Genomic DNA, 20,538 nt, shown 5'->3' with positions numbered 1-20,538 from the left:
GTGAATGGCGCTATATAAGAGCATAATAGATAGATAGATGGGTATGCTGTTCTTGCTGAAATCCATTTACACATATTTTATGTGCCATGTGCTACCAGCATTGTTATTTTGGGAGCCTTCCATAGCATTTTGATATGCCATTTTTTTCTGAATAATCTAGTGAGGTAATTCTCCTAGTAAGGCATTGACCGTGAATAGTGTTTTCATGCCTCCTTGAGTTTTTTGTTTTTGTTTTTGTTTTAGCAACAGACTTGGAGGTCAAAACACTTGTACTTGAGGTTGTGTTGCTATATGGACATTTGTATTTTGCATAGCTTTTTTGCAGGCAAATGTGTTGGTGACACAACTCTTTTATAATAAGTAATCAATGTAGTCCATGTCATCTTTGGCAGCATGCAGTCAGCATTTCACCATTCCAACATGTCTGCCTGCTTACCCTATGTAACTTCTACTGTGTTCACTGCTGCTGAAAGAGAAAAGGGACCCCAATGCATTTAGACACTTTGCTGCCAACCTGAATATGGTCTGATCAAGAACTTGTTAGTGAGAAACATATCACCACAGACTTTTAGTCTCTTGGACCCTTTTATCATGATGTCTTTGATTTATTACTTCGAAATAAAATTCCCGTTCAATGTGTCGGATTGCTGTTTTTTCCGCCACTTTAGACCTTGGAGTGCGGTCGGACTGCTTTTTGCAGCATTATTTGTTTTTTCCTTTAATATATTTTGTGATCAAGCCATCAAAACGTGACGAAAAGTGTTACATGCGGCCTCTGCTGCTCATCATCTTTACTGGGTTTATTGAAAGAAACTGCTTCTAATTCTCCATGAGAGTTTTTGGAATTTGTCGCACGGAGCACAAGCTTGGCCCAGGACATTCAATGGGTGTTCTCATTTTTTTGAAGAAAAATTATATATATATGTATATCCACTTTCTCAGTACGGTTGCACTGTACATTGTAATTGGTTATTTATAACGTGCTTAATACCCAGAGGTTTCTAAGGGCAGACCCTGGGATCAAACCTATGTTGCTCTGCATCTTCTTGCTTCGAAGACTAGCGTGTTGCCCCTGAGCTATGCTCCCGAGATAATATTGCGAGTTGCACTCCCGGAAACGTAAGTCTAATCACTCACCAACAGAGTTGAGAGATTTAAAATAAAAAAATCTTTATTCTGCAAAGTATAACATTCCTTCATAATCCCAGATTGTGTTTTCCAGAGAGTCTGGCAGCTTGAGGTGTTTCACTGCGATCCCGTGGCTTGTTCATAATTTCCACCCACATGTGAATGACATTAACATATACCCACGAACATATACCCACATAGTAATCAAAAGTGAAAAGAGATTCCAAAACAACAGACTTGTCAGCCATTTTACATTGGGAGTTAAGTAATACAACAAAGCTCCCCGTTCGTCAGCCATATATGGGACTGCCATAGTGTGTTTCCATCTCAGATTCTCTGCATATTAAATTTATTATGAATTTTAGCTGCAAACACAGTTCCCGCTTTATTATAAAAGCACAGTTATCACACTATAAGTATCTCTAGATAAAGGGGGTAATTATGACCCTGGCGTTAAGGGTTTAATGGCGCCGTAAAAGGTGTCGGCGCCGTTAAACCCTTAACGCCTGAATACGAGGTCCCTTTGCGGGACCCGACCTTAACGGCTGGTTTTACCAGCCGTTAAAGTAGGGTACCGCAAAGGGACCTCGGTGCTAATTACGGTACCACAATTTGTGGTACCATACTTAGCGCCTTCCCCAGTCCCATTGAGCCCTATGGGGCGAAAATGGGAATGAGGAAGAGCCATGGTGAAATGGGAAAATACCACCCCGCCAACCTTGGAATGGGGCGGTATTTCCCCATTCCACCATGGCGGACTCGTTACAACACCGGCACCAACCATGGTGCTAATAGCGCCATGGTTTAGCGCCGGGGTTGTAATGAGGGCCAAAGTGTCTGGTGCAATTTTAGCAGCACAATTACACTAGCGTAGATGATAATAGACAAAATGCCCAATGTTGGGCGGGTAAACATCAAGGCCATTTCCCTGCCTTGACAGCAGAAACATAAATAAATGTATGCAAAATTTTGATTAAATAAAGTGCCTAGTGCGAAGCATGTCATAACTGTTTTTCAGTCGCTTGGACCCTTTTATCATGATGTCTTAAACGTATTAAAATAAACTTCCCGTTAATTTTGTCCGATTGCTGTATTTCTTCGCCCACTTTAGACTTTGGGGTGAGGAAGGGCTGCTTTTTGCAGCATTGTTTGTTTTTTCCATATATATATATATATATTCAGTGAAAAAACTTTGTTAAAGGGATGTTATGGTTCAAAGTAAAACCAAAAAACCCCTGAAATTCGGCAGTTATGGTAAGATAAGCAACCATAACTCGCGCCGCCACCGTGCACTGCTAAGACTAACACCCAGGACATCAAAGATGACATCACAAATGTCATTGATGACATCACTGATGACATCACATGTCTGGCTCCCTCTTTTTTCCTTTACTGATATATCTAGGCCAGTTACAATCAGGAACTAAAAATCCACTATACTATAATACAAAGTACTATGTTTGTAGACTTATACTACAAATATGTTCTTACAGTAATTCACTTAGGGTCCACTCAAAGCATATGAACCATATACAAGGGAGAAAACACAGACTTGGAAGACAACAATGCTTTCTATGTATGAAGATGATTAGTACGGTTATCAACACTGTGTTATAGTTCTGTTTTTTTTTTATTACTGTACTTTCCCTGAATATGCTCATCTTTGTACACATTGCACGTACACTACTTTCATTAGGGTCTAGTCACAATATGTGATAGTTATACATAGGGAAGTAGTAGCTTTGAAGCAGAGCAATCATTTCTGTACATGAAGATAATCAGTTAAGTTATGAAAATTGTCGGGTAATACTGCTGTTATTTTGTTTACTTCACTTTCCCTGTATATGCTCTATTTGTATGTGTTATTGTCTGTTTGTGTTTGGTGTGCAGTAATGCAATAATGTAGTAATTGGGTTTTATTAGCTATCTATTACATGTTTCACATTATGCAAAACTCTAATAAAAAAGCTGTTATCATTTCAGTATTCAACATGGCAAGATTATGAATATTGCACCTTCATCATTTATGCTGCACACACTGCTTATGTTTCTGCATGAATAGCTTAGTATACTGGAAAGAACTTCATAATAGAATGCTATGTATATCAACACATTCCTTAATGCACTAATTAGCTCATGAGATTTATTCCAATGATCCTTGGCACTTTTTTGTCAATATTACAATAAGAATCCCTTCTACAGAGTTTTCATGAAAAGTAAATGCACATGTGATGTCATCAGTGATGTCATCAATGACATTTGTGATGTCATCTTTGATGTCCTGGGTGTTAGTCTTAGCAGTGCACAGTGGCGGCGCGAGTTATGGTTGCTTATCTTACCATAACTGCCGAATTTCAGGGGTTTTTCGGTTTTACTTTGAACCATAACGTTCCTTTAACAAAGTTTTTTCACTGAATTTCATAGGTTTTTAGTAGCGCAACTTAACCATAACATCCCTTTAACAAATTGTTTTCACTGAATTTCATAGGTTTTTAGTAGCACAACTTAACCATAATATCCCTGACTTCATATACATGTAACATAGAAAATACTAACCCCCTCGTAGTGATTTTCATGTCCGCGGACTACCGCCATGTCCGCGGACACATCGAAAATCTGAGCGTGGTGAATGTAAATTTAAATATTGTGCCCCATTTCCCCTTTGAAGTTGGCTCTGAAAAGAGCCGTTGTTTTTTTTTTTTTTACAGATGCTTGACAGACACATGTTATTTTGTATTATTTTTCTTGTTTTTTTTCTTACTTTACTCCTAAAATCTTTACATAACCTTCTCCAAAGCAACCCTTACATTCCAAAATAGAAAGGCATTTCCCGTAAAAGATAAAGAAATGCCATCTTCTTTAAAATTAACAGCATTACTGGAATCAATATTCTCATTGTTACAGAAGAACATACCAGCTCTAAGCATGAAGGCACACATGCCTCGGTTGATGACACACCTAGCAATGTTTTGCTGAGGACAAAAAAACAGAACTATTGTCCCATATTGCCCTAGGTAGTAATCCAGAAAAAATTACTTTCGCATTTGGAAGGATCTTCATTACGGCTTGAACCAAGCGTTCCAATTCAGCCAACAAAGTAGGGGCACTGACGTTGCCCAAATGGAAAGCACCATAGTGCAAAACTACCACATGCGGACTGTTCATCGTGGCCATATCTTCACAAACTTGTACAATTCCCTGTATATTGCAATGAGGCACAGTGCTCCACACCACCTCCACTCCTTTCACATCAAAGTTCTTTGCAACATGCCTGCATTCAGCGTACTGCTGTAAACCATGCACAAACATATCTCCGAGCACCAACACCCTGACTTTCTCCACTTCTGCCATCTTCACCACACACAGTCTCTTTCAACACAAATCCACAAGCTCGACATCTGATTGTCTGATCCGTACAGTCTTCTTTCCATGTTGGATTTCCTGGAAAAACCCGGATGTAGCACTCCCTGTCCACGAACAGCCGCGGTGTCCGCGGACACATCCAAAATCTGAGCGTGGTGAATGTAAATTTAAATATTGTACCCCATTTCCCCTTTGAAATTGGCTCTGAAAAGAGCCGTTGTTTTTTTTTTTTTACAGATGCTTGACAGACTCCTGTTATTTTGTATTTTTTTCTTGTTTTTTTTTCTTACTTTACTCCTAAAATCTTTACATAACCTTCTCCAAAGCAACCCTTACATTCCAAAATAGAAAGGCATTTACCGTAAAAGATAAAGAAATGCCATCTTCTTTAAAATTAACAGCATTACTGGCATCAATATTCTCATTGTTACAGAAGAACATACCAGCTCTAAGCATGAAGGCACACATGCCTCGGTTGATGACACACCTAGCAATGTTTTGCTGAGGACAAAAAACTGAACTATTGTCCCATATTGCCCTAGGTAGTAATCCAGAAAAAATTACTTTCGCATTTGGAAGGATCTTCATTACGGCTTGAAACAAGTGTTCCAAATCAGCCAACAAAGTAGGGGCACTGACGTTGCCCAAATGGAAAGCACCGTAGTGCAAAACTACCACATGCGGACTGTTCATCGTGGCCATATCCTCACAAACTTGTACAATTCCCTGTACATTGCAATCAGGCACAGTGCTCCACACCACCTCCACTCCTTTCACATCAAAGTTCTTTGCAACATGCCTGCATTTAGTGTACTGCTGTAAACCATGCACAAACATATCTCCGAGCACCAACACCCTGACTTTCTCCACTTCTGCCATCTTCACCACACACAGTCTCTTTCAACACAAATCCACAACCTCGACATCTGATTGGCTGATTCGTACAGTCTTCTTTCCATGTTGGATTTCCTGGAAAAACCCGGATGTAGCACGCCCTGTCCATGAACAGCCGCGGTGTCCGCGGACGGCGTCCACTTTACTCTCTGTGCCATTCCCTCATTGCATACACCTAAGCAATCACACAATACAAATAACGTCCTCAGAACACCCCCATTTTGTGAATTTTCGAACATTTCAGGACAATTATCATTTCATTATTCAACATATTAACATTACAAATATTATACTTTCATCTTGTACTCTGCACACAATGCTATGTTTCTCCATTAGTAGCTCAGTATACTAGATAGAATCCCATAATACAATGCTATTTATATTAATGCATCTTTCAAAGCACTAATAACGGTATGATATTTATTGCAATATCCTTGACACTTTTTTCGCAACATTCTAATAAAAATCCCTAGTACACAAATTCCATGAAAAGTACATACACATGTGATGTCATCAGTGATTTCATCAATGACATTTGTGATGTCATCTTTGATGTCCTGGGTGTTAATCTTAGCAGTGCACGATGGTGGCATGAGTTGTTTTTCATAGCTTACCATAACTTGCAATTTTCAGAGGTCTTTCGGCTGTACTTAAAACCATAACGTCCTTTAAACAAACTTTTTTTAATATCACGCAAAAAATATACAAACATGGCGTGCAAAAACCAACTTCTCACAGATGCTTTACACAGAATGTTGCAAAGTAAGAATTTATGCTCGTTCACAGTGAAGGTCAGCTGCTTCCATTTTTTTCTCGGGCCCCGGAGAGGCTCACGAAGCGGACTATAAGGTTGTATTGTGTTTTGACCTTGACAGACAGAGATTGTGATGAAAGACTTCTCTTGAAGGAGTGTTGCTAAAACGTAAGAGAAGATAAGGATGAAATTTATGAAACGAAACCACTTTTATATATTATATCACTATGCGAAAGATCGTTGGCACACGCGGAGTCGTATTTTGGGACTGCACCACTCGTAGACAATGGAAATTGCAATTGTACTGTAAATAACCCTTTAGATTATTTTATACCAAATATAATTACAATAGCGTAGCATTAAAGACCGCTCAAGTTGAACTTGTTCATTGAAAGTGGCATAATGTTTTCTACCGCGCACTATCACCGCCGAATTGATCCCCTGTTGTTTAGAGGGCTCTGAAAAAGGCAGACGACACAGGGTGGGTTAATACAAATAATGTAACCGGTCTATAGGCGGTCAAGCGCTCTACTCGCTGTGCCACTTCACTGTAGCCTGTCAAATGGCACAGCGAGTACAACGCTCGCTTTGACATCCGTGCACAGCTTGCTAACGCAAGTTGGAATCCCGGCAAGGCCAAACTCAGCCTTTCATCCTTCTGTGGTCGATAAATGAGCACCACACACCGTGGTTAATAATAAGCACCGCTTAGATACCTCACGGTTATTAGCGCTATATGAATGGGAAAATATTATTATTTTATTATTAACATACTCCGTTGCATTATCTTCGATAGCAAATAGTTTCACTCCCTAATAAATAAAATGATGATTTTTAATGAAGATCGGCTGGTGAGACTAATTTATGTTTTTTAAAACAGGTATGTGGCTCCATTTTGCCGATGTCACGATTTACAGACTCCAGCGGATGGGGTCTTCAACTGCCAGGTGCAGGTCCAAATATGCAACTTCATGACCCTCACCATTTTATAGGACAATCGCCAAGGACCAATATGCCCTTACGCAGTACTAGCGGCTACAAACAACATACCATCCAATAGGGTGGTCTAATGGCTCATTTTTGCAGCACCCTTCCGATTATCAGAGCGACCATTTACTGCTTTTATCATAAACCAACAGCCTATCTACCGCAAAGGAACAACGCGTGGCTCCAAATAAACTTTTGTTGATCAACAGCAGAGACAATTGCAAATCACTGAATATTCACTAAACATTTAGAAATAAATGTACTTTACCAAATGTACAATCCTGCTGTTTACTTTTAAACCACAGTTCCATATTCCGAATTGTGGCGCACTGAGTTGTAAGCTGATCCAATACCCTCTGTACCGCAAAGGAACATCGCGTGCCTCAACATGAACTTTTGCGGATCGACAACAAAGACAAATGCAAATGGCTGAATATTCTCTAAACATTTGATGTCAAATAAATGTACTTTACAAAATTTACAATCGTGCTATTTGCTTTTAAATCACAGTTTCTTATTCCGAATTGTGGCGCGCTGTGTTGTGACATAATATGTGTTGTCTTCCGGGTTCTGTGTAAAGTCACTTAGGACTGGAGAGGACTGGGCGCGTTTGATGACGCACCCTGTAACGTCACGGAGAGAGGCGGGGAATATGAATGCTTTGATAATATCAGGCTTAGGGGCGGGAGATATGATTTAGTGTCGCAAAAGCAAGTCAGCCAGGTCAATAGCGCCAGTCATAGGATTATCACATAATGTCGGCGCACACCAGCCGGATTTATCGTTTATTTAGTGGACAAAAAGTCGGTTGACGCCCATAGGAAATTGTACTATTAGCGGACAAAAGGAGTGGTCTTAAAACACTTTCACCCTGACAACGAACAATACAAACAACGTTCTCAGAACACCCCCATTTTATGTAATTGCAACCATTTCGGGACACCGCGAGTGTTCTTAGAACACATTGAACTAGACAGATTACAATACGGACGGCGTCCTGAGGACACCCCCAGTTTGTGTATTTACGAACAATTAAGTACACCGCGAGTGTTCATAGCTAATTTTTACCTTCCTTGCGAACAAAAATGACACAAACTCCGTCCTCTAAACACCCCACCATTTAGTTTATTTACAAAATGTCAGAACAGCCGTGTTCTCCGCGGACAAATCGAACGCAACAAAAACGTCTAGCACATAAATAAAATACAACTTTGAACCTATCTCATACTCCCCCATCCTCCCCAAAGACTTCTACACACCAACACACTCTACTAAATACACATTTTGAACAAACTTTCGCCGCACTGTCCGCGGACGTCCGCAAATGCAAGATGGCGGGCGTGATAGAAAATCTGATGCGCATCACGCACCACGCCGCCCAATCAGTGAACACGTTGCATGTCCGCGGACATGACGCAAGCCGCTGGGCCAATCGGGGTGCGTCCGGGGAACGAACAGGGAAGTCCGTCCGCGAAGCGAACACAGATATCACTAATTTTTTTGCCTTACATTTTGGTCATTTTTTTAAAAACTACTGGACGGATTTACACCAAATTTGCAAAAGCACGCTTTCGGGACCAGGCCGCCGCTCCTGCCGCAAATTTGGTGTAAATCCGTCCAGCGGTTCGGGCTGTAGCCGTGCGCAAAGTTTTTTCGCATTCAGTCTATGGGGAAAAAAAAGTTTTGGGACCCCCCCTATAACTTTTCCCCACCTGGACGAATCCTCACCATTCTTTGCAAAAATATTCAGAGTGGTCCATATACTGTTTTTGCAAAGTTTGGTGAGGATTCGTAAAGGGGGAGCGAAGTTATAATCCGCCCAAAAAGTGCTCTTCCTATGGAAACACCAACCTAACCATAACTACACGGCCGCTAGCACGGACATGTAATATATATATATATATATATATATATCATTATTTTTCTTGCACCAAACATTGGCGCAAACTCGAGCCGCACTCCCAGGATGCTGTGAATAGTTGCAAAGTAAAAAAACGCTCTGAACAAAAGCCAACTGCACCGTCGCTCAGTTAAAAAATCTTCTTTATTTCATACAAAGTTTAAAAGTTCCATGTGGAAACCTCCAGCCCAGCAGAGGAAAAACCTCAGAGATAACGCGTTTCGCTACGGCTTGTAGCTTGTTCACATGAATTCAGTTTTACACGACACAGTATTTAAACCCTCCCCCTACAGTTTAACCTTCGAAATAAAGGTAGGACTAAAATTAATTCAATGTCCTCTGCTTGTTCAAGCTGTCTGCCATTTTTGAAGAGGTTCAATTACTCGATATAACATAGGGATTAGGGTGTTCAAATCAATCAATATTGTATCATTTTCTATGTGCACATGTTCTATTTTAGAAAAACACCCCACTTTAAACAGACGGCAATTCGAATCTAAATTCGTATGTTTATGAATCTGATTGCCTCCAATAGTTTCTTGGAACATATCTAATTCTACAACCCAAACAGTGGTTTTGAGTATCTTCCACTACTATGGTGTAGAACCAATGCCGCATCCCTTCGGATCTATGGCTTATGGTGCATAATTCATCCCTTCAAAGGGTGCGGTTACCGCGGAACTGTAATATAATGCATAATGCATATAATCTAATTTTTACCGCGGCATACCATTATTATTATCTTACCACAGATTATTGTATACGCCTATTGTTAAAGTGGCTGGTGCTAAAAAGAGAATAATAATGATGAGAAACACCGGATCTTGACCATCTCCCTTATCTAAGGCAGGCAGGCATGCTAATTTAATGTGGTTCTATAAGGGGGTAGGATAACCTGTGTCAAAACATAATTAAAAACAATCACGCCAGTGATATCCATCTGGCGGAAAAAACCTCCTTTCATAGGGGGAATTCTCAAGAAAGGCTTAACAGTCTTCAGTGCATAGTCATTTTACTGATTTTGCAGGAGGAGGATAATATAACAGCCCGATGGTTTATTCGCCCAAGAAAGTATAAAGTTCCTCATCGATATTGTGTCCCAATGGGAACTTGCTCTCGAAATCAATGATGATTCTTGTTTCTCGTTGTCTGAGTAGTTTCTCTCTGTCTCCTCCCCTTGGTCCAATCTTCACTTGTTGTAACCCCATAAACGAAAAGTCACTTAGTTTTCCTTCATGTTTCTCCCAGAAATGTTTGGCAATAGGGTATGAATAGTCATGATTTTTGATGGCTCTTATATGTTGCTGTATACGAATCTTGAGTTTGCACTTGGTACTGCCTATGTACCACTTATTACAAGTGCATCTGAGTGCATACACTATGTACTCTGAGTCACAGGTTATTCTGTCCACAATGGAGATAGTTCTCTTGAGTATAGGGTGTAGAAATGTGCTGCACTCCTCCGCATATTCACATATCTTGCACTTTCTGCATTTGTAGAAGCCATTCTTCCTACTGCTAAGCCAAGTAGGTTGCTGGGATGTGGTGTCTGGTGGCATAAAACTACTAACTAGTTTGTCTTTAATAGATTGACATTTTCGGAAGGCAAAATTGGGATATTCTCCCAGTGAATGTCTCAGGTCCGGGTCCACTATCAATGTCTTCCAGTGTTTGCGTATGATGCTTTTGATGTATTTTGCAGATTGTCCATACGTCAAAATCAGACGAGTTGTAATTTCTTGCTCCGTACTAGATGTCTTGTTGCTATGATCTAGTAGCAATGTGGACCTCTCGCATTGACGTGCTTTTAAATAGGCTCTTTCGATGATACGTTTGGGATAACATTGGTTTTTAAAGCCCCAAGCTGCGATTTTACTCTCATCGTCATAAGTGCTGAGTTCCGAACAATTTCTTCGGAGACGGATAAACTCGCCGTACGGAATACTCCAGATTAGATTTTTGCAGTGGGCACTGTTCGCATGTAATGGGGCATTTGTTCCTGTTGGCTTGCGGAACATTTTCGTTTTTATTTTCCCCTCATCAATTTGGACCGTGACATCCAGAAATACAACTTCCTTAGGACTGTGAGTTTCAGTGAACTTTAGATTGTACTCATTTTTATTTAGATGTGCCACAAAGTCCATCCAGTCCTTTGGAGAGCCCTTCCAAATGATGAATAAATCATCTATGTAGCGTTGCCACATGATCACCTTATTCGTGAATTTTTCGTTACTTTCCTTCCATGCCTCATATTTCTCCCAATACCCCATTGTGAGATTTGCGTATGACGGGGCAAAGGTTGTTCCCATCGCGGTACCTTGCTTCTGTCTATAGTACCTCTGGTTAAATAGGAAAACATTGTTCGTCAAGCACAGATGTATCATGGCCAAAATCATTTCGGAATGTTTGGAAAAATTCAACGACCTAGTATTCAAATAATGAGTACAGGCTTTGATCCCTTGCTCGTGTGTGATGGACGTGTATAAAGAAACCACGTCCATCGTGGCCAGTAGAAAATCTGATTCGCAGGGTAATTCATTGATCTTTGATAAAAAGTCCTTCGTATCTCTCAAATATGAGGGTAGTGTTTGAACGAAGGGAAACAGAGACTCATCAATGTACTTGGACATGTTTTCTAATAATGACCCTGTTAGTGTAACGATGGGTCTCCCCGGAGGCTTCGAGATATTCTTGTGTATTTTCGGCAGGAAGTATATTGTCGGGGTTATAGAGTGAGATTTATAGAGAAACTTTATGTCATCATCTTCCAGCATTCCTTCTTCAACCCATTTGTTGAGGAACGTCTGTACTTTTAGTTCCAAATCCTTCATAGGATTGTCGCTTACTTTTTCGTAGCAAGTTGTATCATTCAGTTGCCTATTGGCCTCATATATATATTGATCTCGGGTCATCAACACAATGTTTCTGCCCTTGTCTGACGCCTTGATGATACAGTTGGGCAAGAGGTTCAGTTCTTTCAGAGCTTTCGTGTATTCTTTTCCAATATTAGGTTTGTATTTTCTCGCCTCCTTGTGTCTTATCTTTTTCAGGTCATCTATCACCAAGTTTTGAAATGTTTCCACAGTGCCTCCTATAATCATAGGGGGCATGAACTTGGATTTACTTTTCAATTTCGTACTTTTATACCACTCCATATTGATATCCAATTCATCCAAATCGAGTTCTGCTGGTTCAAAAGTTGGATCTCTATCATCCTGTAGGGATATGAGAGTAGATAAAGTGTCCAAATCTACTTTAGAAAGGTCAGTTCGCCCAGTTTGGGCAATTCGTATCTTCTCTTTGACAGGATTCATCATAAAGAATTTCCGTAGTTTGATTTTCCGTATATATTGGTCGAAATCTATCCTGGTCTGCGGATAGTCATATTCTAATGCGGGACAGAAATTCAGACCCAAACTTAGCACTGAGCGTTGTGTTTCCGTTAGGATATGTGTGGACAAGTTGACAATGGACATTTGCAGACTTTTTTCCATAGTTGTTTCTTTTAGTTCCCAGAGCGCAGTAATCGCCCTGAGGTGTTCCTTGTCGGTTTTTTGGCCCCTCTGCCCCCTCCTCGTTTTTGTCTTCCTCCTTGAGCTTGTCCCCGTGTTTTGCCTCCTCCAGTCTGCTTGTTTGTCCTTCCATCCTGACAAAGCAAGCGCATCTCTTCTAAAAAATTTAATCTAACTGGAGGTTCCTCATTTTCACTTTCTATCACATCGGATTCAGAGGCTGTGGAGTCTTCATTGGAGGTACCAGCTCTATTCTCGGCAGAGGGTTTCTTCTGTGCCTTCGTCTGTGCCCTCATTTGATCGAACCGTCTAGCAAAAGTATAGACACGACCATTTTCATAGTCCTCCTTATCTCTCAGGAATTTGCGCTGCTTTCTTTGTTGAATTTCTTCCTCGAAGACTATGAGATTCTTGTCAATATTCACTTTCAATTTCACACTGTCCTCGCCCAGCTTTATTTTTTCTAGTTTTTTTTCAACTTCCGAAATCTTCATTAGGATCTTTTTTCTGTCATTCCCTGCATATTTCACCAATATTTCCAATAGGGTTTTAGAACATAAATTAGTTGCAGCACCCCATTCTTCCAACATTTCGGGGTCCTGCTCTTCAAAGGACGGTGTCGTCAAAATCCTCAACCCCCTTGGTATTCTTTTTACATCTATATAATTCTGGAGTGAATGCTCCTCCCACCATTTGCTGATTTCCTTTTTGGACAGTTTCTCATGTTCCTTTAAGAGCGTGATTTCATTGGATTCAATAGGTGCAGAAGTCTTGCTCTTAATTGTACCTGTGGTAGTTTTTAGTGTCTCACTGAATAAATTCGAAGCCAATTCCCTTCTCGAGGCTTCCTTCGTGGCTAAGGCGTATGCCATATTGGGCGGAGGTATTATGTGCACGTTGGCTATTGAGAGCGTAATTTCATGGAATGTCTAACAGTAATTCCGCCCAAAATGTATAAGGGACTGCGTGACATAAGAATGGATAATTACCCCCTTGGGTGAGGTCAGGATAGGGTTACCCAACACCCCAACATGAACAGAAGGCAGATGGCACTCACCAGGGTCAGATCCGCTGCGCCGTGTCCTCCTCCGATACCACGGCAGCGGTTACATGCCTCTGTCTCTGCTCACTGCGGGCGTTCTCACTTCCATGTGAAGAGGCTCCATTCCGAGCAGCAGCGGGACATTGTAGTCTCCGCGTTGTCAGTCCGCGCGCTTCCGATGTCTTCGATGATTATGTGGCAGTGGGTGCTCGCTCCGCGTTGTGACGCATCAACGTGTAAAGATCATTATTTTTCTTGCACCAAACATTGGCGCAAACTCGAGCCGCACTCCCAGGATGCTGTGAATAGTTGCAAAGTAAAAAAACGCTCTGAACAAAAGCCAACTGCACCGTCGCTCAGTTAAAAAATCTTCTTTATTTCATACAAAGTTTAAAAGTTCCATGTGGAAACCTCCAGCCCAGCAGAGGAAAAACCTCAGAGATAACGCGTTTCGCTACGGCTTGTAGCTTGTTCACATGAATTCAGTTTTACACGACACAGTATTTAAACCCTCCCCCTACAGTTTAACCTTCGAAATAAAGGTAGGACTAAAATTAATTCAATGTCCTCTGCTTGTTCAAGCTGTCTGCCATTTTTGAAGAGGTTCAATTACTCGATATAACATAGGGATTAGGGTGTTCAAATCAATCAATATTGTATCATTTTCTATGTGCACATGTTCTATTTTAGAAAAACACCCCACTTTAAACAGACGGCAATTCGAATCTAAATTCGTATGTTTATGAATCTGATTGCCTCCAATAGTTTCTTGGAACATATCTAATTCTACAACCCAAACAGTGGTTTTGAGTATCTTCCACTACTATGGTGTAGAACCAATGCCGCATCCCTTCGGATCTATGGCTTATGGTGCATAATTCATCCCTTCAAAGGGTGCGGTTACCGCGGAACTGTAATATAATGCATAATGCATATAATCTAATTTTTACCGCGGCATACCATTATTATTATCTTACCACAGATTATTGTATACGCCTATTGTTAAAGTGGCTGGTGCTAAAAAGAGAATAATAATGATGAGAAACACCGGATCTTGACCATCTCCCTTATCTAAGGCAGGCAGGCATGCTAATTTAATGTGGTTCTATAAGGGGGTAGGATAACCTGTGTCAAAACATAATTAAAAACAATCACGCCAGTGATATCCATCTGGCGGAAAAAACCTCCTTTCATAGGGGGATATATGCGCCGACATTATGTGATAATCCTATGACTGGCGCTATTGACCTGGCTGACTTGCTTTTGTGACACTAAATCATATCTCCCGCCCCTAAGCCTGATATTATCAAAGCATTCATATTCCCTGCCTCTCTCCGTGATGTTACAGGGTGCGTCATCAAACGCGCCCAGTCCTCTCCAGTCCTAAGTGACTTTACACAGAACCCGGAAGACAACACATATTATGTCACAACACAGCGCGCCACAATTCGGAATATGAAACAGTGATTTAAAAGCATACAGCGCGATTGTAAATTTTGTAAAGTACATTTATTTGACATCAAGGGGCCGATTCATGGAACAAACGTGCGCCGAAAATCTTCGCGCAAGCAGGCGCAAGCAGGCGCAAGCGGAAAAAAATAGATTCATGGAAGTCCCTGCGCGTGTTCACCTCGGGATGTGCGCCAAACCCGTGCATGGCGCACAAGTCACTGCAACATCCCGAAAGGCGCGCAACGCGCACAGTGAAAGCGCACAACCTCGGCGCATACACCAGAAAGTGGGCGGGACACGGGGCGTAACGCGCGGAATGGGGAACAACGCGCGAAAATAAGGGCGTAACTGGGGATGTATTGCAGGGAAGCAGACGGAACGCCCACACGCAAGCGAACCACACGTATTCATGGAATCGAATAGGGCAAAGCCACGCACAGCCAAAGACACGCACAAGCTGAAACACGTCCGCCACACGAAGGCAGACGGTAGAGTCCCAGCGCATCACAAAAGTGGCAACATACAGCAATTGGGCCTGTGCGAGCGGGGCACGTGTATTGCGGGGGTGCGCGGGAAGCAACACACGCGATCGAGCGGGGTACGTGTATTTCCGGGGCGCGCGGGAAGTTACACACGGGATTGAGCGGGGTACGTGTATTTCGGGGGTGCGCGGGAAGTTACACACGCGATTGAGCGGGGTACGTGTATATCGGGGGTGCGCGGGAAGTTAAATACGCGATTGAGTGGGGTACGTGTATTTCGGGGGTGCGCGGGAAGCAACACACGCGATCGAGCGGGGTACGTGTATTTCCGGGGCGCGCGGGAAGTTACACACGGGATTGAGCGGGGTACGTGTATTTCGGGGGTGCGCGGGAAGTTACACACGCGATTGAGCGGGGTACGTGTATATCGGGGGTGCGCGGGAAGTTAAATACGCGATTGAGTGGGGTACGTGTATTTCGGGGGTGCGCGGGAAGTTACACATGCGATTGAGCGGGGTACGTGTATATCGGGGGTGCGCGGGAAGTTAAATACAAGATTGAGCGGGGTACGTGTTTTTCGGAGGTGCGCGGGAAGTTACACACGCGATTGAGCGAGGTACGTGTATTTCGGGGGTGCGCGGGAAGTTACACACGCGATTGAGCGGGGTACGTGTATTTCGGGGGTGCGCGGGAAGTTACACAAGCGATTGAGCGGGTGACGTGTATTTCGGGGGTGCGCAGCAAGTTACACACGCGATTGAGCGGGGTGCGTGTATTTCGGGGGTGCGCGGGAAGTTACACACGCGATTGAGCGGGGTACGTGTATTTCGGGGGTGCGCGGGAAGTTACACAAGCGATTGAGCGGGTGACGTGTATTTCGGGGGTGCGCAGGAAGTTACACACGCGATTGAGCGGGGTACGTGTATTTCGGGGGTGCGCGGGAAGTTACACACGCGATTGAGCGGGGTACGTGTATTTCTGGGGTGCGCGGGAAGTCACACACGCGATCTCATCGGGGTACGTGTATTTTGGGGTGCGGGGGAAGTATCCCACGCAACATCAGCAGGGTACGTGTATTCCAGGGGTGCGCGGGAAGTTCCACACGCAATTCCATCAGGGTACGTGTATTACAGGGGTGCGCGGGAAGTTCCACACGCGATATCTTCAGGGTACGTGTATTACAGGGTTGCGCGGGAAGTCACACACGCGATCTCATCAAGGTACGTGTATTTCGGGGTGCGGGGGAAGTATCCCACGCAACATCAGCAGGGTACGTGTATTCCAGGGGTGCGCTGGAAGTTCCACACGCAATTCCATCAGGGTACGTGTATTACAGGGGTGCGCGGGAAGTTCCACACGCGATATCATCAGGGTACGTGTATTACAGGGGTGCGCGGGGAGCAGCACACGTGAATTGCACGTGTGGGTCCTCCCAGGTGTTACCTCTACACCCTCCACGGCCCCTGCAGGTGGCTCACACCACAGGGGCCTACCCAGCACATGTCATGCAGGCACCCCATCCACCATGGCCATGCCCACCAGCCAACCCACATGTCAATTTGCACTACTGCCCACCAACGCATGTCCCCCTGCACCCCAAGCCACCAGGGGCACCCTCCACCAGGCCCCCACCCATGTCTCCCACCACCCCCACCCCCCAGTCACCAGGGGCAGCCTCCACCAGGCCCCCACCCATGTCTCCCACCACCCCCACCCCCCAGCCACCAGGGGCACCCACCACCAGGCCCCCACCCATGTCTCCCACCACCCCCACCCCCCAGCAGTGCAGGGGCAGCCTCCACCAGGCCCCCACCCATGTCTCACACCACCCCACCCCCCAGTCACCAGGGGCAGCCTCCACCAGGCCCCCACTCATGTCTCCCACCACCCCCACCCCCCAGTCACCAGGGGCAGCCTCCACCAGGCCCCCACCCATGTCTATCACCACCCCCACCCCCCAGCCACCAGGGGAACCCACCACCAGGCCCCCACCCATGTCTCCCACCACCCCCACCCCCCAGCAGTGCAGGGGCAGCCTCCACCAGGCCCCCACCCATGTCTCCCACCACCCCCACCCCCCAGCCACCAGGGGCAGCCTCCACCAGGCCCCCAACCATGTCTCCCACCACCTCCACCCCCCAGCCACCAGGGGCAGCCTCCACCAGGCCCCCACCCATGTCTCCCACCACCCCCACCCCCCAGCAGTGCAGGAGCAGCCTCTACCATGCCCCCACCCATGTCTCCCAACACCCCCACACCCCAGCCACCAGGGGCAGCCTCCACCAGGCCCCCACCCATGTCTCACACCGCCCCCACCCCCCAGCACTGTGGGGCACCTGCCAGCAGGTCCCCACCCATGTCCAACTCATGTTCCCCACCACCCCCACCCCCCAGCACTGTGGGGCACCTGCCAGCAGGCCCCCACCCATGTCTCCCACCACCCCCACCACCCAGCCACCAGGGGCAGCCTCCACCAGGCCCCCACCCATGTCTCCCACCACCCCCACCCCCCAGCAGTGCAGGAGCAGCCTCTACCAGGCCCCCACCCATGTCTCCCACCACCCCCACCCCCCAGCCACCAGGGGCGGCCTCCACCAGGCCCCCACCCATGTCCCCACCACCCCCACCCCCCAGCCACCAGGGGCACCCACCACCAGGCCCCCACCCATGTCTCCCACCACCCCCACCCCCCAGCAGTGCAGGGGCAGCCTCCACCAGGCCCCCACCCATGTCTCACACCACCCCCACCCCCCAGTCACCAGGGGCAGCCTCCACCAGGGCCCCACCCATGTCTCCCACCACCCCCACCCCCCAGCACTGTGGGGCACCTGCCAGCAGGCCCCCACCCATGTCCAACTCATGTTCCCCACAACCCCCACCCCCCAGCCACCAGGGGCAGCCTCCACCAGGCCCCCACCCATGTCTCCCACCACCCCCACCCCCCATCCACCAGGGGCACCCACCACCAGGCCCCCACCCATGTCTCCCACCACCCCCACCCCCCAGCAGTGCAGGGGCAGCCTCCACCAGGCCCCCACCCATGTCTCCCACCACCCCCACCCCCCAACACTGTGGGGAACCTGCCAGCAGGCCCCCACCCATGTCCAACTCATGTTCACCACCACCCCCAGCCACCAGGGGCAGCCTCCACCAGGCCCCCACCCATGTCTCCCACCACGCCCACCCCCCAGAACTGTGGGGCACCTGCCAGCAGGCCCCCACCCATGTCCAACTCATGTTCCCCACCACCCCCACCCCCCAGCCACCAGGGGCAGCTTCCACCAGGCCCCCACCCATGTCTCCCACCACCCCCACCCCCCAGCCACCAGGGGCACCCACCACCAGGCCCCCACCCATGTCTCCCACCACCCCCACCCCCCAGCAGTGCGGGGGCAGCCTCCACCAGGCCCCCACCCATGTCTCACACCACACCCACCCCCCAGCACTGTGGGGCACCTGCCAGCAGGCCCCCACCCATGTCCAACTCATGTTCCCCACCACCCCCACCCCCCAGCACTGTGGGGCACCTGCCAGCAGGCCCCCACCCATGTCTCTCACCACCCCCACCCCCCAGCCACCAGGGGCAGCCTCCACCAGGCCCCCACCCATGTCTCCCACCACCCCACCCCCCAGCAGTGCAGGAGCAGCCTCTACCAGGCCCCCACCCATGTCTCCCACCACCCCCACCCCCCAGCCACCAGGGGCAGCCTCCACCAGGCCCCCACCCATGTCTCCCACCACCCCCACCCCCCAGCAGTGCAGGAGCAGCCTCTACCAGGCCCCCACCCATGTCTCCCACCACCCCCACCCCCAGCCACCAGGGGCATCCACCACCAGGCCCCCACCCATGTCTCCCACCACCCCCACACCCCAGTAGTGCAGGGGCAGCCTCCACCAGGCCCCCACCCATGTCTCACACCACCCCCACCCCCCAGCAGTGCAGGAGCAGCCTCTACCAGGCCCCCACCCATGTCTCCCACCACCCCCACCCCCCAGCCACCAGGGGCACCCACCACCAGGCCCCCACCCATGTCTCACACCACGCCCACCACTCAGCAGTGCAGGGGCAGCCTCCACCAGGCCCCCACCCATGTCTCCCACCACCCCCACCCCCCAGCACTGTGGGGCACCTGCCAGCAGGCCCCCACCCATGTGCAACTCATGTTCCCCAGCCAACATGTCATCACAATCTAGATCCCTGGTCCCTATGGTCAGCCTCCAAATGCAAACCACCCACCCGAGTATTGCATCCACCCACTCATAATTTGCAATTACATCACAGAACACCAATTGCAAGTTCCGAAACAAACACATTTCCCTCACATACACCCAATGGGTGTCAGTGAATCTCAAAACACATATCATGAAATGCATGAAACCAATGAGATACCACACATTGAAGTTCACCAAAAAAAATATGTATTAAAGGAAACATAAATAGAATAAAAAATGAAGAAACAGAAATGTGAATGTACAAAAATGAAAAGAAGCATGTCCGTTAAAAAAAGCAAAACCAAAAATAAAATTCCAAAGTAATGTTGTCCAAAGTCAATGTCCACAAAACAAAATCCAATGGGAAATAAAAAAGAAAGCCATTGCTCCATGGTTAAAAAGTGAAAAAAAAATACAATCCAACTGCGAACTATGTACATGGGAACAAGCCAGGGACCATTATCCCAACAAAATAAAGGAAACCTATCTAACTACACTAACTAATAAAATAAACTATATACAAAAATGTGGCCAATGTCCGAAAGGTCCAAATAAAATCAAAACAAAAATGAAACCTAACACTACCTACATAACTATGTACAAGGGCAGCGGGCTAGTTTCACGGCTCATTTGTGGATGTCACGGGCCAGGGCATCATCGAATTCCTCCTCAATGTCCCGGAGGCGGTCCTCCTCCATGGCCCAGAGGGTCCGCAGGGCCGTCGAAGTCTCCACCTCCAAACCCCTGCGGATTGCCTCGAGGCACTCGGCCCGCCTCAGGGCCCTCCGCATGCAGTTCTCCGCCCTGACAAT

This window comes from Ambystoma mexicanum, chromosome 9 (genome assembly GCF_040938575.1).
Source record: "Ambystoma mexicanum isolate Mex_15411 chromosome 9, UKY_AmexF1_1, whole genome shotgun sequence".
Taxonomy (NCBI): Eukaryota; Metazoa; Chordata; class Amphibia; order Caudata; family Ambystomatidae; genus Ambystoma; species Ambystoma mexicanum.
Note: the sequence above shows the minus strand (reverse complement) of the source record.